Source organism: Ambystoma mexicanum, chromosome 10 (genome assembly GCF_040938575.1).
Source record: "Ambystoma mexicanum isolate Mex_15411 chromosome 10, UKY_AmexF1_1, whole genome shotgun sequence".
Taxonomy (NCBI): domain Eukaryota; kingdom Metazoa; phylum Chordata; class Amphibia; order Caudata; family Ambystomatidae; genus Ambystoma; species Ambystoma mexicanum.
In genome coordinates this window covers 1350874295-1350901474 of record NC_090932.1, presented here as the reverse complement: position 1 = coordinate 1350901474, position 27180 = coordinate 1350874295, and positions in this window count along the sequence as shown.

Here is a 27180-nt window from a genome sequence, read left to right as displayed (position 1 = left end):
AGAATACTTGCTCACCATCAAAAGCTTGGAGTAATCGATATTGTGATTTGTTCATGAGACACCCTGGAAACCCTTTCCCATAGACTTTGAAGGCACAGTCAGAATTGCTTTAAAAAGCACACACTACTCACCAGCAGTGGGATTTATAGTATAGTCGTCCACCAAAGAGATTTGAAAGAACAACAGAGTTGCAGCTGTAGCTGCCTGGTGAGTGGTGATTGTATGTTGTCCACAAATCACAAAAGAAAATAATTGTCTTCTATACCCTTAACATACTGTGCTATATCCTAAGCAGTTATTAAAGGCAGCCAAAGTTTAAAATACAATAAAATACAATATACTGTGACGAGTACTGAAAAATATTCATATGAATCAGAAGAGGAAGTCTGGCTCCCCTCCCTAATTTGAAGTATTAAATACTGCAATCTCACACTTAGTTTGCCATTGAAAGATTGCACTTCTTTCTTTGTAATTATTAAAGTGGTCCTATTGCTCTGGAATGGACATCATTTTATGCAGTTATGTTATTGGGGTTCTTATAGGGTGACCTCTGACATTTGCATGCCTTCTTGGCATCAGCCTCAGGAAGATAGGGGTCAACGGGATAGTAGGAGGAGATAAACACTGCTTTTTCAAAAGTGGCCATGTAGGAGTTGGCATGTTAAGAAATATGCGGTGATTTGTATGCTGGAAGATTTTGTCTCCAAAAGGTCAGGCTTTGTGGTGCTGGAAGACATCCAGAGACATTGGGCCTCATTGTAAGTTTGCCGGTCAGGAAACAAGGGTGCCGGTAAGATCACTGGCACTCTTGTTTCCAGACCGGCAAACGACAAGTCTGCCTGCCGGGGCTGCTGTGCCAGACAGGTCTGGCCCTGCCAGGCGCAGCGGTCATGGTAGGCAGACTTTTCACGGGAGCACCGTTGCCAGTGCTCCCGTATCCCCACTCCCATTGGAATGGGGATTTACAAATTTACCAGCGCCTGACTTCCCGGCTGCCGGACTCAGAATGAGCCGGTGGCACCAGCAGGTCAGGTGCCTGTAAATTATTCTGAGTCCAGCATCAACCCACAGGTTACCGTCGGATTTGCAATGAGGCCCATCATCTTGGCATACCTAGGTGTAAGCATTGGTAGGCCTTTGTGTGTTGGTCAGTGTGTAGTGTGAAAGCCAAGGAGATAAAAGACATTCTAGTTAGTCTAGGAGAACGGGCTATATTTCAAGGACTGAGTGACATGATATGAGTGGCTGGTACTAATGTAAAAGCACATGCGTTTTGGTTAGGTTTCGCAAATGAGATGTATGTGTTAGTCATAAAACCTTGTAAACATTTCAAAACTTTACAAACATTACATAACATAACACAGCATAGAATGCCACAGCGAATTAGAACATTGCATGTGGGAGGATAGCAGGAGGGAGAAAAGAATCACGAGTATAGTGTATGCAGGCTTTCTCTCTGCAAAACCAGTCCCTCCTCCATTGCCCACCACAGGCACTTTGAACTCATGATCAAGTTCTGGAAGGTTCTGCTTCACGGGAACAGCCCTCATTTATTAAAGTGGCGTTCTAGAGGCACCCACTTCTAGGTTTAGAGAAAGAACTCGCATGGATATGAAAAACACAGGCCCCCATTTCTCCATTCGTATTGTTCCGGGGCAGTGGAGAGCAGCCCGATTCGTCGTACTGCTATGCCCTGGCGCTGGGCCCGGTAGGAACTCCTATGCCTGACAGCACAAAGAACAACATTTGTCAGGTGCCCACATAACTACATTATTTGCTAAAAAGCACACCAGCCAAGAAAGAGGCCTGGGCGAAGTTGCCATGTCCTTATTTATACGTTATGGTTAACCTTCTTACACCGTTGCCCATGTCACCCCTTGATCCACAAACCCCTAATCCAATACAGCGCCCCTACTCCTCTGTTGCTAGGAGCGCCGGCGCATGTATGTGTTTTGCTTTGAGATAGCTGGTGTTTAGTTAAACACACGCATGCTTGTTATTTGCACTGCTTTGCCGCTTCGTTATCTACCCTGACAGAAGGCCTGCTATCTGCAGCGCTTCCTGCAGGGGGAGATTGCTGTCTCTGCCAGGAGGAAGATCATACCTCATATGTCACTCGTATTCCCGAGGGCAGCCGCACCACCATTAGGAAACAAAGCCAGTGCCAGGCAGCTCCTCATCTATCAGGCAACACAAAATGTAATTTAGGCCCAAATAGTACACAGACTGGTGTCTAGCATCTGCTCCGGCGTGTTGATCATTACCGTCAGGTGCCGGGCCTTATTGGATGCTGGCAGTTGGCAGGAAAATGGATCAGGTCCATTGTCGATGTAGGGCGCGGCAGCGTTTTATCACTTCTGAAAATTCAGAACTGTGTCTTCCGATGGGCCACAATAAATGCCCTCAATTATCGGATTGGAAGCGTCTAAAGAATGACTGCGGCTAGAAAAACAGCATTGAAGTTCAATTTACCACTGTAAAAACATTCCTAAAAGGTATCATCTTTATAAGGTTGATTGGGTGAACAATATGTGTAAATATCTTTTGAACTGTTCATGAAAAGATCAAAAACACGGTTTCATTATCTTGAAATCAAAAGAAACAATCTGGAAAGGAAAGGTTAAAACATGGTTGTTAGTTCTGAAAACAGAGTTTCATATTTTCAATGGGCATTTACGAACTGTATTGGTGCTATTCAAAACGTAGGAAATGCAATTTCAAAATACTTGTTTGCATCCTGCAATGATAACATCACATTACGAGTTACACATCCAACATTTCAAAAGGGTCTTTCATCCTTTTCAGCCCTATCTCAGACAAAACAATCCCAAAGCTTTGCAAATGAAAAGTGGAGGGTGTTTTCCACTAAGAGAATAGCCTTCACTGGTACAGCAAATAGATGCGAACAATGGTGCAGTACAATTCAGGATAAATGGGACTAATGGATTGGGATGTTTTGCACAGACAGCAACCACTTGTTTTGTGCGCTGTGCACATTGCGAACTCACAGAATGTTCAGAATATGTGCTCAGGCTAGTATTTAACAGCTTTTATTTTATTTTTATTTTTGCAGTTTTATAGAACGCAGACCAAGTCCAAAAGGGCGCCAGAGCACTAGCAGTGAAAAGTGGGTCAGACATACAACATTCAGAATTTACAAGTACTAAAACAACAGTAGCATCATATTTTCCTTTACAAGTTGTTGCTATGATGAGCCACAGGGCAGGTACATGTTTGTTTCGCGATGTGATGTAAGGGAAGCGGTGAAAACAGTTGGCAGGTAAACCTACATCACATCAAGGTGACGGTGGACGATGAACAATGCGGATATTGAAAGCGGTACTCGAGCTGTGTTATATTGCACTTGAAATTCGATCATGGAGTGGCGTCTACACAATTTGGATGAAGGGTGACATTTGGGCTCCAATGTGGGCGGACAGAAACGCTCTTGGTGGCACAATGGGACCTGTGGTGTGTTAAGGGACCTCAATTCAGCAATCCCACTAAGTCAGTGCCTCGTCTGGGACGCCCAAGGGAAGCCCTTATTTATATATTTTTATGACAAGTTATAATCTGGATGATAAACCCTTGTATAACGCCCCTCTCTTTCAATCCCCCTGACCTCACTGAGCCAAGAAGTAGGTTTGTTTTGCAATTTAAAAGTTTTATTGAGAAAGTAAACAATATATATATATATCACACTTTTATGAATAAATTAATATTTGATAGCACACAGGCATATGACAGTGATCAACAATGGATGATGTTACACTAGCACACTGATTTAATTACTTAGGAGTTAGTATAGGGAGGATAAGGTAGCTGAGAATACTTTTATGATTTCAAGGAAATGCAATGATGAATAAAAATGCAGTACAGAAATAAACTGATATGGTTTCAACCAGAGATATTATAATCACTTTTCCCCTTGTGGCAATTCACTCCCCCCACTTATGCAATATAAAAAGATGGAAAGGAGAGCACACAGTTCTCAGGAATACAATCAAATGTAGTTCAGTTCCCCCCTAGCAAGCTTAGAGCACAGGGATGATTTTAAAACACAGGCAAAATACTTTAAATGTGATTTGCAAAGAATGGAAAAATATGCAAAAAGGATTTTAATTCCCGATAGGAGATTCAGGGTAGGTGACACTGGCATAACAGGGGCCCACGCAGCCCCTGCAGTGCGGGGGGCCCCACTAGCACATGTCCTGGGAGGGGGCCCCACTTGGAAAAAAAATGAAAAAAATATTTTTTCTAATTTCTTTTTCATTTTATTTTTGTTTCTTTTTGAAATCACTTTGCATTCATAAAGAAATCATTTCTGTAACAGGAATAATGTCTTTATGAAGACATAGTGACTACAAAAAAGAAACTTTCTTTTTGAAGTCTGAGGGCTCCCCCTACCCCATGAACTGGAAGACCCTAGGCTGCAGGCCTCCATGTCATGGGGTGAGGGAGCCCTATTACTTCAAAAAGAAATAGTTTATTTTTAAAGTCACTCTGCCTTCATAAAGAAATGATTTCCGTTATGGATCGGTCCTTAACAGAAATAATTTCTTTATACAGTCAGAGTGATTTCAAAAAGAAACAATCAGCCTCATTACAAGTTTGGCGGTAGCCTTGCCGGTAAAACCGGCAGGCTACCACCAAACTTGCATTTTTTTTCGGCACCCGTGAATGGGCAATTACCGAGTCATTAAGGCCCTGCCGGACCCGGTAATTGCCCATTCGCGGTTATCGGAAAAAAATGCTCCCCATTCTCATTTGATCCCCATAGGGTTCAATGAGAATGGGGAGCTTGGATGCACCGGCACCATTCAGAATGGTTCCGGTGTATCCGACATGCTCTGCTCGCGGGTGCCGGTATGCCCGCCAGGTCCGGCCTGGCGGGCGGAAAGGCACCTGTGAGCAGAACTCGTAGTTTGCCGGTCTGGTAACAACGGTACCGGCAAGCTTACCGGTACCGTTGTTACCGGATCAGCAAACTTATACTGAGGCCCAATTTCTTTTTGAAGTAATAGGGCTCCCCTCAACCCAATGACGTGTGCGTGGGTGAGTGTATTGTGAAAGGGTGTACACTTAAATGTGGAGGTGGCTGCCTGTGTGAGTGTATGGTGAAAGGGTACACACAAATATATGGGTGACTGGGTGTGCGTGTGTGCGTGTACAGTGAAAGGGTGCACACTTAACTGCATGGGTGGTTGCCTGGGTGTTCCTGTATGGTGAAAGGGTGCACACTTAAATGTAAGGATGGCTGGGCATGCATGCGTGTACTTGGTGAATAGTGTTTGTGCTTGTGTTGAGGGGCACAACAAAACCTACATTTCGGGGGGCTGATCCTTCAAATGTTGGGAGAGGCACTAACTTCATGGGTGGTGGGGGAGGCAAACTTATTTGAGTGGGGGTATCTAACTTCTTTATGCATTTTAATGAGACTATTCTAGTGCAGCTTCAATGTTACACTCAGTTAACTCTCTCCTTTAAGTGTGAAAGCACCCACTTATGAACTTTTGTGAGAATGAACGGTCTCCTGTTCACTTTTTACCCTTCCAATCACTTCCCTGGCATGAAAGTACTAAACCCACATCACAATTTCAATTTCCTAAAAAATTTGGCATTTGAATGCAGGTACTAACAGTGAAATGCTTTACGTTAGTAACTGCTGGGCCCTTGTTAAGAGCGAAAACCAGGTGACATTTAACAGCTGTGTCCTTTTCTGTCCCGTAACTGCTCTGAAGGTCAGCCAGGTTGAGTCAACATAGCCCAACATTTCTGGGGGGAGTGCTGCAGCCCAGTCAACTGAATATTTTTAAGCCCCTACTTGTGTTTAATGCCTTAATTACTTATTGGTAATCGTCATTACTCCTAGCCCTATTCTTCCTTGTCCCTGTACTTGTGTATGAGGTAGAGGTACATGAAGGTAATGCCTGACTTAGCTACCTGTAATCTTCATTACTCCTAGTCCCACTCTTCCTCATCCCAGTACTTACCTATGGAGCAAGGGGCCTCAAACGTAAGCAATGGGACAAGGACGAGGGACGTGAAGGTAATTCTGGGCCAAGGAGCTGATTTTGGAGCTTGGGGTAGAACATGGGAGGGAGAGGTGATGTGTGGACGGTGGGATATTGCGATAAATCATAATGGTTGTCCATGTCCAGGCTAAGCAGGCATGATATGTGGTATTAGTGGCTAGAGAGGCATTTTGGTGCACCCAGTCTATATGATCCCTGGGCTTGTGGCCGAGGATAAGTCTCGCTGTCCTGTTCTGGATTAGTTGCAGAGGGCGGCGAGTAGAGGAAGGCAGCTTGAGAAAGAGGCTGTTGCAGTAGTCCATCCTAGAGAGAAACAGGACTCTGGAGACATTGAGCTTCTGGAGGAAAGTGAAAAAGGGAAGAGTCCCTTTGAGGAGGAGCAGCTGGTAGGTAGTGGGACTTCTTGGCAACGGCCGAGATGTGTAGAGAGAAAGAGAGAGTGGAGTCGAAGATGACATAAAAGGTTTTTTGCCTCGCAGGAAGGTGAAGGAAGAGGGCCCAAGGTGGGCGGCCAGAGTGAGTGAGAGAGGTAAAGCAGGGGCAGGGGCCCCAATGAGAAGGATCTCCATCTTAATGGCACTAAGGTATATATTGTTGGAGGTGCACCAATCCTGAATCACAGATAGAAAGTCAGGAATGAGCAAAAGATGAGAGGAGCCTGAAGGAAAGCCGAGTGCCATCCCCATAATACTGAAAGTTAGAGGAGAAGGTAGCGATCAGGTGGGCCAAAGGGGCCAAGTAGAGGTTGAAAAACCAGGGTGAGAGCAGAGCCTTGGGGAATGCCACAGGTAGAGGGAAAGGTGCCAGAGAGAAAGGGACTAAGTTGGACCTGAGAGGGGCAGTCCAAGAGGAAGGAGGTCAGCCACTCCAGGGCCTGATCCATGATGCCCAGGTTCTCATGCAGTCGATTGATCAGGATGGCGTGGTTGACTGTGTCGAAATTAGAGGAAAGATCAAGGAGGATTAGGACAGAAGGAATGCTGGAATCAAGGTTAGAGAGCAGATCTTTGCGGGTGTTCAGGAGAGAAGTTTCGGTGCCACTGGCAGCTCGGAAGCCAGACTGATGGTCATGGAGACAGATTCAATGTAGAGAGTAAGCTGGGAGATGGCCAGCTCTTTTCCAAGAGTTTGCCCAGGAATGGGGTGATGGAGATTGGGCAGTAGTTTGCTAGACAGATAGGATCGGCAGACGGCTTCATGAGGAGTGGGTGCACAAGGGAGCACTTAAGGGGAGAGGGGAACGTTCCAGTGGTGAAAGAGTGATTACAGAAATTGGCCAAGGTGCAGCAAGGGTGTCAATATGGTCCTTGATGGTTCTGGAGTAGCAGGGGAGCACCTGTTTGGACGACACTTTCATGAATCAGACTTGTCGAGAAACCTTGGCAGGTATGGTCAGAGAGAAAGAGGAGAAAGGAGGAGGAGAGGTAGAGATGGGCAAAGGGGTGGCCGAGAGAGGAAGAGGGAGAGGAAGAGGAGATAGTGGACAGGATGTCCTGAGTTTTAGCAGAGAAGTGAGAGGCCAGAGCCATACAGAGGGCCTGGGAGGGAAGAGGAGAGGTGGAGATCGCAACAGGATAGACCAGTTCCGTGCAGATTTTAAAGAGTTTGGCCATGTTGTTAGTGGCAGCAGAGACCCGGGCTTCAATGTGTTCTCTCTTCTTGATGAGTGTTATTGCTTCGACTGGCATTTTGGTGCAACCAGTCTATGTATGTCTAAATGTGGCCTGGCATGTTTTACTGTAATGTTATAACGTGTCTACACTGGTCTACATTGTGCAGCCAGTGGAACATGTTTTCAATATGGCATGGCATTTTTAATATCAACGCATTAATGTTCCTGTGCACTGTTAGGGACTTGCATGTATTGGATTGGTGTTACCCTACATAACAATTGTTAACACTCTGGCTTTTTAGACAATTTTTCTCAGAAAGTGTGCTGAATATTGCATTAAAACATATATTTATATCTTTCTCCTAGTACAGTGTGCAGCAACCCCTTCAGCAGCACATTCATGCGTATTGTGCAAGCGTGATAATCTAGGCCGGCCCAGAGTGTGGCACAACCCGTGATTTGTTGCAGAGTTTGGGGGGGGCCCTTCAGCATGGCTCGCATGGGGGCCCCCACATTTTGTGTTACGCCACTGGTAGGTGACAGCTACTTTGAATTAGTTCAGGTCAACCCTATCAGTGATTCATGAGGGATTATCAAGTTGAAAACTGATTTCAGCAATGAAATGCAAAAGACAGCGTTTTTTTTACAAGTGAAGAAGTTTGAGCTAGTTTTCAATTCGCAGCACTTTTCCGAATGCGTCGAGCGCGATTACGGAAAAACTACAAGGAGTAGAAAGTCGGTTTAGGGCTTGTTGGAAAGCTTAGATTCTTAGCTTTAAAATGAAAGTTAAATCTCGTTCCTAGCAAAAGATACGGATGATTTTGTGAAGGTAGTTTTTCAGAAATTAAATAATGATTCAAAATGGCAAAAACGACACTTTTACAGGTTTAAAATCGGAGAAGGGACACACAATTCTATGATGCAGTTCTGGACAGGTTAAAATGGTTTGAATCAGATTATTTTAGACTAAGAGCTTGGTTCTGGCACCGTTCTAGCTGAGTACTCACACTATAAATTTGAAATAGGCTGTCAAGGTCTGGTCAGGTTTGGACTGGACTCCTGGCGGGTGGTTCTGAAGTCACAGCTCTCTGGGTCAGCTCTGCTCTGCTGGTCTGGTCTGGCACTTGGCACTGCACGGCGGTCTGGATCTCTGGTTCTGCTGGTCTGGATCAAGTGGATTCTGGATACAGCACTGCTTTCTGGGTACTGGCACAGGGTTCTAGCCAGAATCAAACAGCTTGCCCGGCTGTTGAATAGTTTGGTTAGGTTTGCTGGATGCTGAGGCCTCTGAAAAGGATTCAGCTTTTGGACTAGGCCTCTCTGCTGCAAGTTCTGAAATCTGGAGTCTGGTTTTCTAAGTTCTGGAGATGGTCCTTCTGGATATTGTCTGGTCCGGCAAAATGCTCCGCAAGAAAATGGAAAGTGAAGTCCCTTCCTGGGTTTCAGTGTTCCTTTTATGTCTTTTGAAAATGGGTGTGTGCATGGGCATAACTAAGCCTGCCCCTCACAAATTATCATTGGCCAAGCTCTCCTCTCTCCCTTGATTGAGGAAGGAATGGAGTGTCATCAGGCATCAATTTTATGGCATACAGAAAGAACACTCCCCTTGTCAATTTGCACACAAATCTATTTTGATCCAAATACATATTTATCTATGTGCCATTTTTCTAATATTATATATCCAGTTAACATATTTTCTGTAGCACCAAACCATCCGATCCCTGTCTTTGTAAGATGTCGTGTCCACTTATGACAGAATTCTACCCTTTTCATCAAGAACACAACCTCTAAACTTTTCCAGAATTTACACAAACATGCACAAGGAATATGGGCATCAGATGATAAAGTGTCAGATTTTTAACATACAGACATTCAGAGTAATACCTTATTTTACGCTACTAACCCCTCAGAACATGGTACAGAGTCCTAACACCTCTTAAAATGTGCACAGAAAAATCACAAGAATAATGATATTAATTATATAATTTTGACAAGTCCGTACTATGAATTATCTACCTTTTTAAAAATTATCCTCTGGCCCAGTATGGTGTGGTTTCTCAAAGCACGTGGTGGAATTTCTGGTTTGTCCACTTCCTCCAACTCAGGTTGCTCACAGAGGCACTGCTCCTCCCAGTTTCTTCCAAGAGGAAGCCATTTACGACCCCCCCTAATTTAACATTTGCCTGAGTCAAGGACAGCTCATTGTTCTGTTTCCCTGCTCCCAGGTGCTCCTCCCCTGATTCAATCAGAGAGGTGTAATCTCCTTTTGGTGGGAACAGCAGAAGGCAGCCAGGCCTGCAAATGCAGTGGCTGGGCAAGTTTCAACTCCTGTCGGGGGTAGTTGCCGGGCAGAATTCAATCTCTTCAAGCCAGGCTTCAGCCAAATGTCAATTTTGTTCCAGTTTTCTTCATTCAAATCAAACTTACAATTTTTACACATGCAGCTAGAACGCTGATTCTAAGTTCAAAACTATGACCTTTAAACAGTTGTAACCTATGTGACACTCAAAAGTAGGTCGCTCATTTATTTTAAACATTTCGATTTTAGTGGTTTTAAATCCAATTTCAGTTAAGCTGCTGACATCCACAGCTCAGCCAGTTTTGTTGTAAACATTGCTTTAGGCTCTTCATCTTTCCAGATTTGGTATGCACACAAGACTACATTCTGCCAAATGTCTGCTGGTGTTCAATGAGATTTTTGAACATCTTGCAATGTTTAAAATAGGCATTTTTAGCTTGCATTTCAGAGAAACAAAGGTGATTTCAAAGCGCTTTTTGAGCTAAGAGGCACTGCTGTTTTTCCTTTGGCACCACGTTTCACTCATGGCGCTTTTGGCCCATCACGCTCACACTGGTGGGTGGCAGGTTAGGCGACCATTTTGGTGTGCGCAAAAACTGCACGGTTTTCCTGGATTCTGGCGCAATGTGGGCTTTTCGGCCATCTTGGATTTTCTAAGCCCACAGCACCAAATGTTGTAGCCTAATAATTAAAACGTGGGTCAAGACACCCGACAGGTGCTAGCGGCCACTGGTAAAGTGTCAGGATTGCCAGTGCCCTGCATCATGAGAGTGGGGGTTCGCTTCTGAGGTGAAATAGGGGTTGCAGCTACTGGCGAATGGAGAGGGAGGACAGACAGGCTACCGAGGCAGGATATAAGGATACTAGAAGCTGTGTTGGTAGACTCCAGGGGTTGCAATGTCAACGGGATGGAGGAGGAGGGACTCATAACTGAGGTTGAGGTTGGAGAAGGAGCAAATGCATGGATTATGAATATTATTTATAGATTTTAGGGGTTAGGATGGAAGCTTCATTGAAGCCTAGCCTGAATCTCATTAAAAAAAATAAAAAAAACATGATGAGTACAGCAACCTGCTCCTACAAGATAAGAACATGAGCTAATTGAGGGGGTCTCATGTGATGCTACATTTGTGAAAGTTTTATTTAGATTGCAAAGCAACCAGATCTCTGCAGATTAATTTTAGGGCATGGAACTTTAGAGAACTAGTAGCTTCAGGTTCTTTTTAAGTCTGGAGTTGAATGACTTTCATAGAGTCTTTGGAGTCTTTAAGCTCGACTGGCCTATCCAATCAGGTTGCTCGGATTGTGGGCTGAATCCCACAATCTGAGCATGCATTCCAAGCAGCCTGTTGGCTGCTTCTTCACACCGCCATCTTACCCATACCCTACCCTGACCGTCGGGCACCATCACCTCATCTTCACACCCCTCTAACCCACTTACATTATTCTTCTGGTGACTGCAACTGCCGCCGTTCCAGCCTCTGTCTTGGTCCGCCAGCTGCCATGGAAATGGAAGAGAGTCTCCACATGGAGCTCCTTCTTCCACCTCCATTGCAGCCATTTTAGGTAAGTATTTTGTTTGAATGAACAGGATGCCGCGAGGCGTCCCATTCCTTCAAATAATATACATTACTGTTAGCACCCCCAGTTTCCAGAATTGAAACATGGGGTGTTATTAGCAATAACGGCGATGAAGCCCATACCTTGGCCCTTGGCCGTTACCAACCAATCTGGCCCAGCCCGCCGGATTGAGTGTTATTGCTATATCATTTCTGTGGTGCAGTATCCCTCCCCCTTCTACAGAGAGAGATCTCCGAAAGGGAACTTAAGTAAGGATCAGTGTTTGGGTTTGTGTCGTGTCTACCACCCTTTCATGTAGGACCAAGGCCCCGTTAATCTCTGCCTGGTCTCTCTAGGGCCTCGTTTGCGATTGAGCTCTTGGATCACCAGACCTGGACGGCTCATTCCTGCCCTTTTTCATTACATGTGTGGCATCTCGCTTATTTTAGCTTTGAAACAGCCATGCATCCTTTTTTGCCCTCAGTGCCACTAGCGGCACAGCGTATTGTCTTGGTTCCATTGTTTTACAAGATTTTCCAAATTAAGGATTGATTCTTTGAGACTGAATGTCAGAATAAATAGGATAATCCCTTTGGCTGTTTCTGGAGAATATCTTTCAGGCTGTTTTCTACTGGCATTGTCTTTTCTCTTTGAATCACTTACAGCTGCGTGTATCTTGTTGTCAACAGCGGGGTTTGCAGGGTAATATTGTAATCATCTTTATTCCTACCATGTAGGGCTCTGCCAACAGAAATCATTGGTGGAAATGCTTCATCAGGACTGTCTATAGGAAGTGCCAGGGAATTTCAGTTTTTTTGTGAGGCAACATCTAGGGCCAGATTCTCCAAAAGTAATGCACATGAAAAGGGCGCAGAGGATCTGGTTGTTTCATTTGTATTTCTTTAAAAAAAAATTTAAAAAAACACAGATCTTATTCTCAAAGGTGACCAGGACATTTGATGGGGGATGTTCGGCAGCACAAAAGATGTCCTCCTGGCTATGTTACTTGCATACATTAGTGTCTGGAGTGCGCCTGCCACTAAGATATGACTTGCTCCCATCACCAACGTGGGTGCGGGGAACGCATTTCACACAGGAAAAAGGGCTTGTTGTGAGATGCAAAAACAATGTCTATTTGTGTTTGGGGGCTGAAAAGTGTGACAACCGCGCTTTGAACAGCAGCTGCATCACTTGAAGAAAAAATGATGCTAGAGTCAGAAATGACCCTGTCATGCTTTGTGCATTCCCCTGCACCTGCTCCCAAAGAGTGCTGCAGAGTGTAGCTCATTTGCAATGTGTATTGAAATGCAAAGAAGTATGTTGGTATTTTTTTGTATTTTATTGGGATTATAAAGCGCTTTTGCCAAAGCGCTGTACACACAATTCATATAAAATGGAACAAAAGCATGGAAATGGTTAGAGAAACATTAACTAAGATCAGAAAATGATTAGAGTGACGAAGGAGGAGAAAGAAGATAAGCTTTTAAGCGAGAATGAAAGATTTGCAGAGAAGTGGATGAGCATATATCAAGGGGCAGGGAGTTCCATAGGTTAGGAGCGAGCAGAGAAAAAAACTTAAATGAGATGGACAACAGGGTGGTTTAGGGGAGGTTAAAAGGTGGAGATTCTGGCACTGAAGCGATCGAGAAGGAGTGTATTATGTGATGAGAGCAGCACGATAGGGATGGGCTAGGCCATAATAGCACTTGAAAACAATTGAAAGACAATGGAAATGGAGCTAGGAATCAAATGGTGGAAGGGAGATGCTCAAGAGAAGGAGTAATAGAAGAGTTAGTTCGGAGGCATTGGAAAAACAAGGGGAGTGGCAGAAGTGTAGGGTGAGCGGAGGGGGTGAGATGAGAAGAAGGAAGGCCACCAAGAAAGGCTGAGCAGTAATTGAGATGGGCAAAATAGTAGAGGTTACAAGAAGTTGAGTAGCATCGAAGAATAGGAATGGACGAATATGACAGATATTATAGAGATGAAAGCGGTATGAGCTGTAGAAGAAATATGAGAGGTAAAGGAGAGTGAAGACTCGAAGGGTACACCAAAGTTATGAGCAGAGTACGAGAAGGGAGGAGCATAAGGGGAAAGTAAAGACCAGGTGGGGAGAAGGGAGAAGGAAAGGAGGAAGTAAAGTAAGGAACTTCAGGTTTAGAGGTGTTAAGACATGAGAAGCGAGAGGGCATCCAGGATTGTACATCAGAAAGACAGTCAGTAGAGTGGAAAGAATCAAAGAAGGACGAGAAGGAGAAGAAAATCTGGGTGTCATCCACATAGGAATGAGAGGATAGGTTGAAGGACTCAGTGGACTCAGTGGAATAGTGTAGATAGAGAAATACAAAGGGCTAAGCACTGAGCCTTTAGGAACACCATAGAGGAGAGAACGAAGCAGAGAGTTTTGTCCAACCAGAAATATAAGAATGGAACCACTGAACAATTGGATTAGAAAATCCGATGGAAGTGAGGGCAGAGAGATGTGTGGGACGATCAATACTGTTAAATGCTGTGGAAAGGTCAAGTAGAATGAGTATAGATGAAGATTTATTGTGCTGAAAGGAAAGAAGGGAGTTGGTTATATTGAGAAGAGCAGTGTCTATGTAGTGCCCAGGCCAGAACCCAGATTGGGTCAAAGGCAGTAGAGAGAGGAATGAGGAGATTTGGGAGTAGACCGCTCTTTCTAAAAGTTTTGAGTGCCCCCTTATTTGTGTAAATGTGCAAATTGGATGGGAAAGGGCCTCTGTGCACATCTGTGATGCTCACATCTGGACGCCTTTTGAGAACAGACCGTAACTTTTGTTGGCGTAAGTGATGAGATGGGCTCATATATTTCATTGCTTGCGCAAAAGAATGTTTGAAGAATCTGGCCCCATATAGATTGAGTTACTGTGCGATTTGCGCGGAACTGAGGCAAAAGTTGAAGGTCTGTAAAGAAGTTTTATCTTCCTATGTCCCCTGATACTGCTCATGCATGTTGTTATGGTCTTCCACATTTTAGAATGTTTATTGTCGCAAATAAACAAGGTGAACTCTTCTGAGATTTTGGACCAACATTTCCTGCCACTCCTGAGTGATAGCATGCTGAACATATAACTGAGTAGACGGCCAACATCCATGTTATCATGCGTAAATTGAGAAGCAAAATGCATTTGTTACATTTGTCTAAATTCCAAACAATAATTCACAAATGTGGGGGTCACACCTTCCTCCACTTTTATTGTTCCACTGACTGCTCCTCTCTGGGAATACATGCGATTTACAATAAGACTAAGGCAATCAGTTGTGCATGTTTTCCAGGCTTTTAAACAGTCACGAATTGGTGATAACAGCGTGACGTCCCACATGTGCTCACATGCAACTGCTGAACGTTGCAATGCAAGGATTGCGACACATATATGGGATGTTGGGGAACATGTCAATCCCTTTAAAGATTGATGAATGACTGGGCATTTTGCCTTCTGTACCAATCTCGTGCCTCACATTGCTGCTTGAAATGAACAATTCCCCCTGCCAATGACATACACAGCACCATGAAGTCCTTTATTAGTAGTAGCAAAGTAGTGTTAATCTAGCCCTCCCCACCTCTGTATATGCATTGCTTTTCTATAATTTTGTTCAAAGTAAAATGCATTTCAAGGGAATTTTGTATTATCATAGGCGGTTTATGGTCATTCCATCAAATTTTTACTATCGAATGACCATTCGTTCTAAAAAAATAAATAGAAAAAATTACCATTGAATGCGTGTTTTTTTCCCTTTTTTTAAATGGGGGAATGGGGGTTCCCCCTATCCCCCTGTTTTTTACTCCTTAAAATCCATTATAAATAACACTAAACCCTTTACCTTGAAAAAACATGCATTCAATGCATATTTTTCCGATGCAATTTTGTCGATGGAATGGCATTCGATGGTAATGCTTTAGATGAAATGACCAAATACCATCACAGGCTCTATCGGTCTAAACACAAACACACACCACCACACCATCTTAATGAGAAGGCAATAGGCGGGGGAACAGCAAGTGAGCACTGGAGCACCAGTAATATAGGAGAGATGACACAGTGAGCTGTATAATGAGTTCTACATTGATTACATGTATTAACAAATGGAAGATCTATTACATCAAGCTAAGCAAAAGGCCCAGCCTCATCCTGCTTTGCCAGACAACCCTGTGCACCATCCCAGGGCCTTGCCTACAAAACGAAGCTCCCTGAGCCTAGAAAACCCAGGACTCTGCCTGCAAGCATGGAAGCCATCTGGAACACTGCTGTTGGTTCCCAGAGGGACAAGTGATACACTTCCTCCCTTATTTAGTCTCCCCTGGGCATCCAGCCCGGTCATCTGCAAACAAGGGCCAAAAGCAGCAAAGGGCAGCTCCTGTTTTGGGTTGTTGGGACTGGAAAGGGCCAAGGCCCAGAACCCAAGCTCAAGCCAGGACTTCACCAAGATCATTGTTTCCCTCCACGTATAGGGATCCATTGACCCATTGACTATCCATTCACTGCAGAGCCTCTGTTACCTTACATGCCAAGGAACATTTCTGTTTTGGGTCTGTTAACTATCATTTGGTTACTTCTAGTCCAATTCAGAAGTTACACGTGGTCTGTCTCAGCCAGCCATCCACCCCTACCCTTTCCACTTACCCACCTAGCCTCCCATTTGGACTGCACCTTTTCATCATTGTCTTCACTTGCCTAATTCTTCTACCCTTAAACATGCAACTTGATTTCACTCCCTTTCTTCTTCTACCCACTCTTCTCCTTCCCTTCTCTCATAGCCTTCAGCCTTAAATTGGTGTAACTTCTGCGTCAGTGTCCAGCCTCCACACCTTCCTTCCTACCTGCACCAGTTTATAATGGTATTAAAATATTAGAACATATGACAGGGAAAAGTAAAACAAACAGAAACAAAATGTATATAAATTAACAGGTGACCTACAAAGGTAGCATTAAACTAAGGGGGAAAGTGCTTCAAATGAAAGAGCAATACTGATTAAATATAGAGCAAGCTACATTATTAAGCATCGCTGGAGTCAGTGACGGGATCAGGTAGGGTAGGATGGGGAGAGGGCAGAGGTAGCTCCCTCTTTAGCAAGTAAGTGAAGTTTAAGCTGAACTTTGAGCAGATCCACAGTTGCACTGGCTTTAATTGTTATGGCCAGTGGGTTCCAGTGGAGTGGGGTGAGTACGGAGAAAGAGTTGAAGCAAGAGGAGGCACATGGAGGATATGGCACAGTGAGGTAGAGTACACAGGTGTATTAGAGCGAATGGGATGGTGAGTAAACAGCGATACAATCAGACAGGTATTGAAGAGCGAGACCATTGATAGCTTTGTAGACTAGGAGAAGGAACTTGAAAAGAGAGCGGTTGTGAAGGGAGAACCAACCAGCATGTTGTTGGTAGGTAGAAGTGGGGGAGGATCTAGGTATGTTGAAGATAGTGTGGGTAGCAAAGTTGAGGACTTTGTCTAGCGGAAGGAAAGAGTAGAGCATGAAGCCTAGGAGTAGGCTTATCAGTACTCAAGATTGCTTAGCACGAGAGTGGAGATTAGAGAATTTGTAGAGTGATTAGTTTGAAAAGGATGAAGGTTCGAATGTTGAGGAGGTTAATACGAGCAGCAGAGGCAGTGGTACAGATGAATTTTTAGTTGTAGGTCGCTAACAAAGATGACCCCAAGATTGCACAGCCTTGGGGAGGAAGCAAGAAAGTCAGGCAGGAAGGAAATATGAGAGGGGAGGGGAGGGATAGCATTGAAAGCCAGAAGAAAGCTGACTTCTGTTTTTGAAGAGTTCATGCTGAGGCTGCAGTGAGCCATCCAGTGACGAATTGCATTGAGATGACTGAGGTGAAGGAGGGGAATCACACAAATATATGTGGGTTCCATCAGCCAAAAGGTGATAGTGAAAATCAAAGAATGAGAAACGTCTTCCTGGGGCATAGGAATGATCTCTTGACGACGACGAGGAGAGGGGTGGGATCAGAGGTTTGTGAATTCCAAGAGATTTTAAAGCATTGCCCTTCCAGGTAGGAGGTGATCCATGCAAGAGTAGATTTGTAAAACCCAGGTTCCTGCAGAGTGAGGAGAGAGGAGTGTTGGACAGTGTCAAAAGCAGCAAAAAGGTCCAAAAGGATGAGTATATAAGAGAGTTTGGAGTGGTGAGCATTAGAGCGAGAACATTGGAGACATGTATTAGTGCAGTCTTGGTGGAGTGTTTACTACAGAAGCCAGATTGAAATAGATCTCCAAGGCAATTATCCCCAAGGTACTTAGTGATCCGGTCGAAGACCACCTGCTCAAGGACTTTTGAATAATGGGGAAGGAGAGAAACTGGGCGATAATTTGCTCGGATGTTTGGGTCAGCAGAGGGTTTCTTCTATAAGGGTAGGACAGTTGCCGATTTGAAGGCGGTAGGGAAGAGTCCATCAGAGGGACAGGTTAAAGAGCTCAGATAGATAAGGGAAAGTGATTGAGATGAAGTCTTTGACCATTTAGGGAGCAACTGGGTCTATAGGAGAACAGCATGAGTTGGCACTGCGAAGGATAGATGACAATTCAATAGGTGAGGTAGGGGAGAAGTTGTCAACAGCAGAAGAGGTAGGGGTGAGAGGTGGTCAAGAAAAGGAGGGTTGAGGAACGAGAAAGAGGATGACTGGGAGAGTGTTATGTATTTTAGAGATTTTATAGGAAATTTAGTAAGCAAAGTCATTAGGAGGAAGGGAGGAGGCAAAGGATATTGGCTTAGGAGGTGTGAAGATTGTAGGGTAGATGCAAGTTTGGGGGTGATTGCAAAGGAAGGAGATTAGGTTTCTGAAGTAGGAGGGTTTGGCAGAGTCCAGTGCCAAGGTTAGGGAAGCAAATGAATTTTTGTAGACTAGGAGTACAGCAGGTTTCTATAATTTGTGCCAGCATTGCAAGTCACATTGCATGTTTGTTTTGAGGGTCTGAATTTCAGAGGTAATCCAAGCCTGAAGACGTGGATGGAAAGTTGTGAATATATGATCGGGAAAATGTTGGTCAAATGGAGTCTTAAGTGTATAGCAAAACTCAGAGAAAGCATGGTTAATGGAAGAGACATGAACATGGCAAAGGGAAAGGTGAGATGTCCTCGCATCATCAAGGTAAGTGGCAAGACATTCCTGGAAGGAGGCTGCAGATAGCTTGGGAAGTTAACTCTCAGCATGAAAAAGGGGATGTTGGTTGGAAATGACTCAAGGAGGAGTGTCAGATCAGGGAAGAAGGAGTTGAGAGGAACAGGGAGCTGATAGAGAGCCAGAAAAGTGGGAGGTGGTGGTGGAGGCAGGAGTTGAATAGCGACATATTCAAAAGCGGAAAAGTTGATGTCAGGTTAAAGGGGCATTCTTGAGGGCCTTATTGATTAGGAAACCCACACCGCCATCCACACAATAGCTCAGGAAGAGTGGGCAAAGGTAACAGAGACAGTGTGGAGATCTGCTAGAGTAGCATAGTCACGAGGGGAGATTCATGTTTCTGTGAGAGCAAGAAGTCAAAGTTGAGGTTGATAAGAGTCGAAGTGATCAGTGATGTAGGAAGACTAATTGCAGAAGGATTGCATATTGCAGTCGCTAAGTGAAAGAGTGATAGGAGGTGTGGGAGAGCAGCAGGTGTTTTACAGTAGGCAAGGGGGATAGATGAGTGTGGAGATCCTGGTAGCATCAACCTTCTTATTTGAGGGGTGAGTGTGTAGGGGGGAAGGAGGAAGATGGGGAAGCCAAATAGGGATGCTGAATTTACACCAAGTTCAGGCTGAAGACAATGAGAGAAGGCAGGCACCAGGTTCTTCTCGCAAAGCAGAATGTGGCCAGGTGGCCAAGAAAAATAATCTTAATTTAACATAAATACTCTCCCTCAGTTAAGTGCACTGGCACTTCAACTTCTTCTGGACCTATAACCCAAAGAGGTAGTTTCCTCCTTCACAGTCTATTCCACCAGGACCTGCAGTTCGTCATTAAAGAACTTGGACTTCTGGGATTTTGACATGCTCCTTGTGGGCATATGATTGTGTGGTGTGTTATAGAAGGGCAGCTTGTCTGTAAAGGAGTAGGCATGGGTCTTGCCTTGGCAATACCCTCTGCTTGCTCCATGACAGACCAGATGCCCTTGTTTATTACACCACACCATCAGAAGGGATTGGAACAGTTAGTTGCTGCTGCTAGAGGTGCCAGGATATTGCAGTTCTGGGCACAGAAGTGTGAGGATGGCAGTAGGGGAGAAACAAGGCAGGTTGGTTGCAGAAGGGAACAGATTGTTCTCCCAGGATGTGGGAGTGGGCATGTTCAAGAGCAGTCAGGAGTAGCCTGTGTACGGTTGTTGTTTGTCTTGTGGTGCTGGGGGGCTTGCTCTCTGGCTGTTGCAGGGGGAGGGGGAGGTGCTCCTCTGTCTACTTCTTTCAAGTATAGAAGCCTGGATCCTCTTCCTCTCCTTACTGTGTGTAATTCTGTCGCCTATACATTGTCACTGGACTTCAAAATGTTTGCATGGACAGTGTTTCTGGGCAGATTGTATCCATGAAAGCACTGAGGTTTCAGTATGAACATATACTTTGCACATGGTTACTCTGCTCTGTCTATAACACCTGCATCACACCGAGAATGACAAAAACAGCTAGAAACACCACCAGCGATCTGCAGTGGAAGTGCAATTATTGCAGCTTTTCTACCTCACTTAAAATGAGGCTGTATATGTAAGTAATGTAGATTGTGTAGGTGAATCCCATATGGTAGTGTCTATATTCGTTTTAGGTCTCCAGTTAAAGTGATTATAGATTATGTTTTATATCTGATGGGTTACATCATATTCCTGTGTTTATTTATTTATTGGACATTTGTATGGCACCTATACATAAGTGTTTCCAGGTGCCACAAGACAGGGTGGGGGGAACATGGGAATAACAAAAGTGGAACAAAAACAGTTACATTGGCCTTGTGACAATCTACTGTGCAAGTGCATGACAAGGTGGTAAGTGCAGTGGGAGAGGGGATAGAGGGAGAAGTGCAGGAGTGGGGTCCCATCAAAAGTAAGTGCTGGGCGAGCCCAGGTGGAAAGTGCCAGGGGAAGATGGGGGAGGGAGGATGAGTGCAGTGGACAGGGAGGATCAGGTTGGGCTAGTCTGGGAAAGGGAGCTCAAGGGCAAGTGCTGGCAAGGGATTCTGGGGGCGACTGGTAGGGGCTGGTCTGGCCCCTTTAAGACACTGAAGGGACCAGGCCCCACTCATAGCAGCAGAGGGAGAGTTAGCACGGAAGGGAAGGAAGAGAAAAAAAAGAAAGTCTTGAGAAGTTTCCGGAACTTAAGAAGATCCTGCTCAAGTCTGAGGGGGGCAAGGAGGCTGTTCCAGAGGGATGAAACAGCAGAGGAAAGGGATCTACCTCCCACGTTCTGCTTAGAGAAACATTTCACCTGTAGAGAGTTGGAGCCAGAGGACCAACAAACTCTGACTGGGAGGTATCTAGGGAGGGAAAGCTGGATGTAGAGAGGTCCCATGGCCCAGATAGCCATGTGGATTATGCAAAGGGTCTTGAATTTGACACTTGCAGTCACCGGGACCCAGTGGAGAGATTTTAGGGCTGGAGAGATGCGGTCCCTGGGTTTGGGACCAAGAATAAGTCTTGTAGTCTTATTCTAGTTTAGTTGAACGGGGCAGAGGGAGGAAGAGGCTGTTGCAGTGGTACAGCCTAGAGAGACCCAATGCTCTGGAGATGTTGAGCTTTTGGGGAAAGTTGAGGAAAGGTAGAATGATCCAGAGGAGGTGCAGCTGAAAGCTGGAATTCTTGGCAAGGTCCGTGATGTGTGGAGAAAAAAAAGAGGGAGTCAAAGATGATCCCAATATTGTTTGCCTCACACGTGGGTGAGGGGAGAGGGCCCAAGGAGTCTGGCCAGAGAGCGGGGGAGAAACAAGGAGCAGGTTTCCCAATGAGAAGGATCTCCATCTTACTGGCATTAAGGCAGAGATCATTGGCAGCACACCATGTCTGAATGGCAGTCAGGTATGAAGGAAGAGTTGGAAGAAGCAGAGGATGGCAGCTTGAAAGAGAGCTGTGTGTCGCTGCATAAAAGTGCATATCTGATCTTAACTTTGTGATTCGATTCCTATAGGATCAGTGACAGCTCTGAGCTTCTGCAAATGACTACATTACGAACAATCACTGACAGTTGCCTCCACACATACCAATATAAGCTATAAAACATCTCCTTACTTGCTTATAATAACAGCAGTGATCATGTGTGCATTATGTCTGAACATGTGATCTGTACTCTGGTGAAGAAAATCTTAACACTGGATCTTTTCTCTCCCTAAAGCGCACACTTGATCATTTACTCCATACTTAATTAGTGTTATCATATGATTATTATACGACTGTGCCATGAAGGATAGTTGCATGACGGATTTTTGTGGGGAGAGTTCTTTGAACTAATTTATTTAGTGGGCTGTGAAACAAGATTGAAAAGCACAATATTAGTACTTTTCCAGTGTATTATTTTCCCTACTGTGAATGCACCATTAATCTATTTGCTTCCTTCATATGATGTTTGGGTAATCTATAGCAACTAATGTATCACAGTGGTTGCTTTATTACATCTAAAAAAAATTCTGATTAGGGTATTTTAATGGAGATCTGGAAATGTCCTTTGTTTTGGCTTGGTCCCCGGTGTGTTATCTGATGGTTTATTATTCCTGATATTCTCTATTGGTAACCTGCAACAGCTATACAAACTTGTTCTGGTTGGATTTGTGATTACCACAATGGTGGGACAGTGTTGCCAAATGTTGGAAAGTCCAATTATCTGTGGAAGTGTGTGATGTGCTCAGTTTCCCTTAATTTTCAAGTTTTGTATTCTGGGTGGTGATAATCACTCATGCCAATTCTAGCATTTCAAATCTCTGTTCTCTTTTTTGTAACTCTGTCCTTTATTGAAGTGTGGTGATATGCATATTTTGTTGCCATAATTCATGAATAGGGTGCATTTCTTGGTGGGTTAGAGGGTCAACCTTGCATGCTGGTGACTGAGAAGACAGATAATGGAAATTCTGAGTCTTCTGCAGTTAGTGTATCAGTCTGATCATAGGCAGTTGTTTCTCCAGTGATGGTAATAGCGTCTGATATAATGGATCTGATGTTGTTTCTTTCATGGATGCCACATGACCATTCCCTCCTTATAAATCAGTTATACCAAAGAAACAGATTTTATGTCTTTGGATTTTTGCCTTCCTTGTCCATGATAGGCTGTTCTAGTTTATATGCTCTACTTTTGTACTATGCCACGGTTTCAATACTGCAGTGTATCTAAACCTGTTAATCTTCCAAATACTTTTTTGAATCTATAATCATGCCACAGAACTCATTTACATTTCTTGAATTTTATACCCACTACTTTAATGGGTTATCCATTTGAAAGCTCTGAGGACATGTTCTAAAAAAAGTGATTCAATTTTAAACATAGAAATTAAGTATATATACCATGTTTATGGGGTGCAGTAATTTTTTCAACACTTTAGTTGAACCCCTGACCTCTCACCTTCGGTGGAAGAGACTAAACGGTTTAATAGAAGTAATTCTGTGTAGGAACAGTCTCAGCTCTGCTTGTAAGATACAATATGTCATGTTTTGAGAGTATTTTCCGGCCTGGACTTTCTGCTTCATTTCCTATGTTTGAGTTGGATGGAGGACTTTCCTGTACTTGTTCAGATTGTTAGACATTTTGATTCTGAGATGGTAGATTTCAGTGGTGGCACACACATTCTAAGTTAGCTTGTTGAAGTCAAAATCATCATTTAAGAGAATTTGGCTTTACTGTGATCATTTTAAAAATGGCTAAAAGAAGGCTGATGGCATATGGGGACTCAGTTACATGACTGCAGGGAGAACAGATGAACATAGCGTGTTAATTCCTCATGGTTACTCAATGTGCTAAAACTAATTAGGAAGAAAATTGTAGGCACCTGCTTGTAGCCTATATTGATAGTCTTGTATCAGCATTAGTTCCTACTTTGATGTTGGCTCCAAAATGTCAGGGTAATGTGGAGTATGGCGTAGGGAAGGAGTCAACCGTCTCCAATGGTCTGATCCTTGAGTCATCTGTATTGGCTGTTCACTTTTCTGTGAGTGGTTAGTTTATGCATTTCCCCTGGGCTGGCCAATTATGTCATCAAGTGTTTTCGGACCGAGAACCTCACAATATTTATTTTCAAATCTCTGTGTTGTTTTGCTTAGTTTATGTGAATGCTTCTCAGAAGGTATTGGAAAACGTGGTTAGTATTTTATATGTAAAAACTGAATACTTTTTTATAACATATTTTTATTGAACATTGTAAGCTGTACATCAAAGAGAAAAAGAACAATTACAAGAGATATTGTATTCATTAGCTTTGCTCTGTATTCATTTGAAAGTTTTATTTTTGGAGTATAATCTTAGGCTTCTTTTAATATTATTAGTCTTCTGAATTTAGGTGGATATCCAATGGCTTCCAGGCAATTTTGGCTTGTTCTTATCTGTCTGAGCAGTTGCTTGGATTTTCTCTCCATGGTTGATGCTACGTCTGGCTTTCTTCAGATGTTCATTTTCTCAGTAGCCTTGTAAAATGTGCAGACATATACATTGTTGGAAAGAAAGAGGAAGGTCACATAGCTTCAACCTCCAAGCGTAAGGCTAATCATGTTGTTTTTGCAGTTCATTTATTTCCAATAAACCTTAAAGATAATGTAAAATACCCATTCTGCAATAATCTGGGACATATGTCCATTTTAAACACACCTAACGCATTTAGGACTTATTGATTTATAGATGTTACTGATCTTGTGTGTAATACATTTTCAAAAGTATGGATTATTATTTTTAGGTATTGGGGATTTGTTATCATTTGTGATATATACATTAAGGTTTTTGACTACATTTTGGAGGTAATTTGGCATCTACTTTCCCTATCTTTTTTTTATTCGAGCATTCACATGTTTGTAGAAATATCTTATAATACTAGGTGATATCTTTTTTATGCTTCAGAAGAGTAAAGTATATCATGTTTTGCATCAGATTGTTATTGGTCTTTTTCAGAGTAATATCATTCTATTTCATAGCCATTCGAGGTTGTGAGAGTAAAGGAATCTACAGTAAGAGGATTTATTAAGTTGAGTTATTCCCATGATATTAACATCATACCTCTAAATAAGTTGCCTGGTGACTGTGCTTTGCATTTTTTGTTATATGATTGTATTCCATAAGAATAATACAAAGCTCCTCATATCTGATAATAGTGTGCTTGCTGTGGTATAATGAATGGCTTGTCTAATGCATGCCACATTTTACAATATTTAGAGATTGTTTTTCATTGGATTTTTGCCAGATGTATATATTAAGCCCCCTCTGTTTGTAGGGTAACATAGTGCTGCCATAGCGGTTAACAATTCCTTTTTTTTGTCATCTAGTAAAAGTTATTTCAATTCTGTCAGCAATAATAATTAATAGCAGGGCATGGCCCACTACCAGTTATTAATGGTTGCTTACATTCTTAATTAAACAGGCTGGAATTTCAGATGGCAGGGCTTAGGAAAGGATCTGATTCTTTAGTAGTATGTTCATTTTACCAAGGCAATTAGGCCTGCCATTGTCAAATGTAGACTGTCCCATTTTTTTAAACATTACTTATCACTGCAATTTGTTATGTTATTTGTAAAAATGTCTTGCCATTTAGAATATTTAGAATATATCTAAATTCTACAGTATTCACCTGTTTTGTTTTAGTAATGACATCATTCTCCTTTATACTCTAGTCCATAACTTAGTTATTTTCCAAATGAGTAGCGTTCTTAATAATCAAATTCAGATAGTAATTCATCTCAAGATCCGTCTGTCCTGGCACCTTTGATATAAAGGAGGTTATTGATTTGTTATATTTTAATAAATGCATGTTCACTCGTATCCATAAATACTAGAGGCTTTCCACTTTTTCTATAATTTCCATGTTTTATTGTTTGCTTTTTTGACAGTTTATTCAAGTCGTTTTATCATAGACTAGCAAAAAGTATTCATACTCCGCAAGGGTTCTGTAGACAGACATGATAACACTTTCTTCAATAGTTGAAAATCAATGATCCTGTAGGTCACTGTTCCGAGTCGCTTATCACTTGATGTGCTTTGCACTGTGAAGTAAACTGCACTGAGAATGGGTGCGTGTGGCTGGCTGAAATACCCCGGAGCAGACGTGGATTTACAATTCCCACTACAATTACTATTACATGAAGAGCATTAATGGAACAGGCATGGGAGGTTTCATGAGAATTGAAGCGAGGAAGAAGTACTAGTGCATGATTTTCAGACTGTGAGTACATTTAATTTTTACTTTATTGGTGGCACAGGGTTCAGACAAAAAAAGAAATCACATTTTCCATTCCACCATTCCTGTGTACATGGAACAAAATACATCTCTATATTTGTTTCACTCCAAACCATAAATGTACAACGTATGCTTTACTAAGATATTTTTCCAAATATCGAACAGCAGTTTCACCCAATACATATTTTGGCATCATTTAATTTGATGTGATGTTCATGCTTTCATGTTGTTCAAATCAAATGGTGTCCAGGGCACTTCTAACAGATTTATTTGCGTACTTTTACAAATGTTCCAAAACTCAGGTAAGCAATGGCAAAGCAAACAGGTCTGTCCATGTAAATTTAGAAGGGTTTTTTCCATTGTTCAAGGGCTTTACACAGATGATCCTGACCAGTCCAGTTACAAAAAGGACCTATTGGCTTTATCTGTACTGGTTCTTCTGTAAACTGTTGTTAACTTCTAACAAATAGCTAAATGGTTTTTTGCTTTCCTTGCAGAATGTAGGGCAGACATTTTGTTCGCCCCAAAATATTCAAGTAATTCCCAGGGAACTCCCCCTCTTGCAGATCATTGGGTAGAGGGTGGATGTCTCCATGACAAACATTATCCAATTGTTTAGGGACAATTTCTTTTTATAGGCTTCACTATGTTATCTCTTTATCTGAGCTGCCCCTTACAACCCAGTGAATGGAACAGTCTTTAACTTAACTTCACTTTGGCCTACTCAAAGGGGGCAGCTGAAGGTCATATTGCTCATCTTTTGGTTCCCCCTTTCTTGCCATGGATCTGAGGAGAAGCAACACATCTTGGAATGCAGCTAATACATCCCTTACCCGTACACCCACAACATGGCACTGCCTCAGCAGTGCCTTGTAGTATGGGCAGCTTCCTCTTAGCCTTCCCTCCTCCACATGGTCCCCATGAGGAGAGGCAGAAGGATCCACGACAGGGAAGATTGGCTGCTGAGTAGCTTGTACGCAATTATCATGTTGTGTGCAGTTCATCCTCTACCTAAGAGCACCGCTCTCCTTATCACTCTATTGGTGCAGAAGGTGGGAGCCTACACTCACCACTAAAGCGTGACAATAACTGAGTATGAGACTGCAGCAGGGCTGAAAATCAGTCCCAGGGCCCCCCTTGTAGTGGCAGTGCTACATGGTAGAATAGAATAGAATGAGAACTGCAGGGACTTTGTGCTTACTCCTGCCCCTTCTCAAAACTCTAGATGGTTATGCCCAGAGATGCAGTTAACAGTTTGGGGGAGGAAGTCATCAAATTCCATTCCTAAAAATGTGGCAGTCAGTCAAATTTTGGGGAAGTCAAAATGAT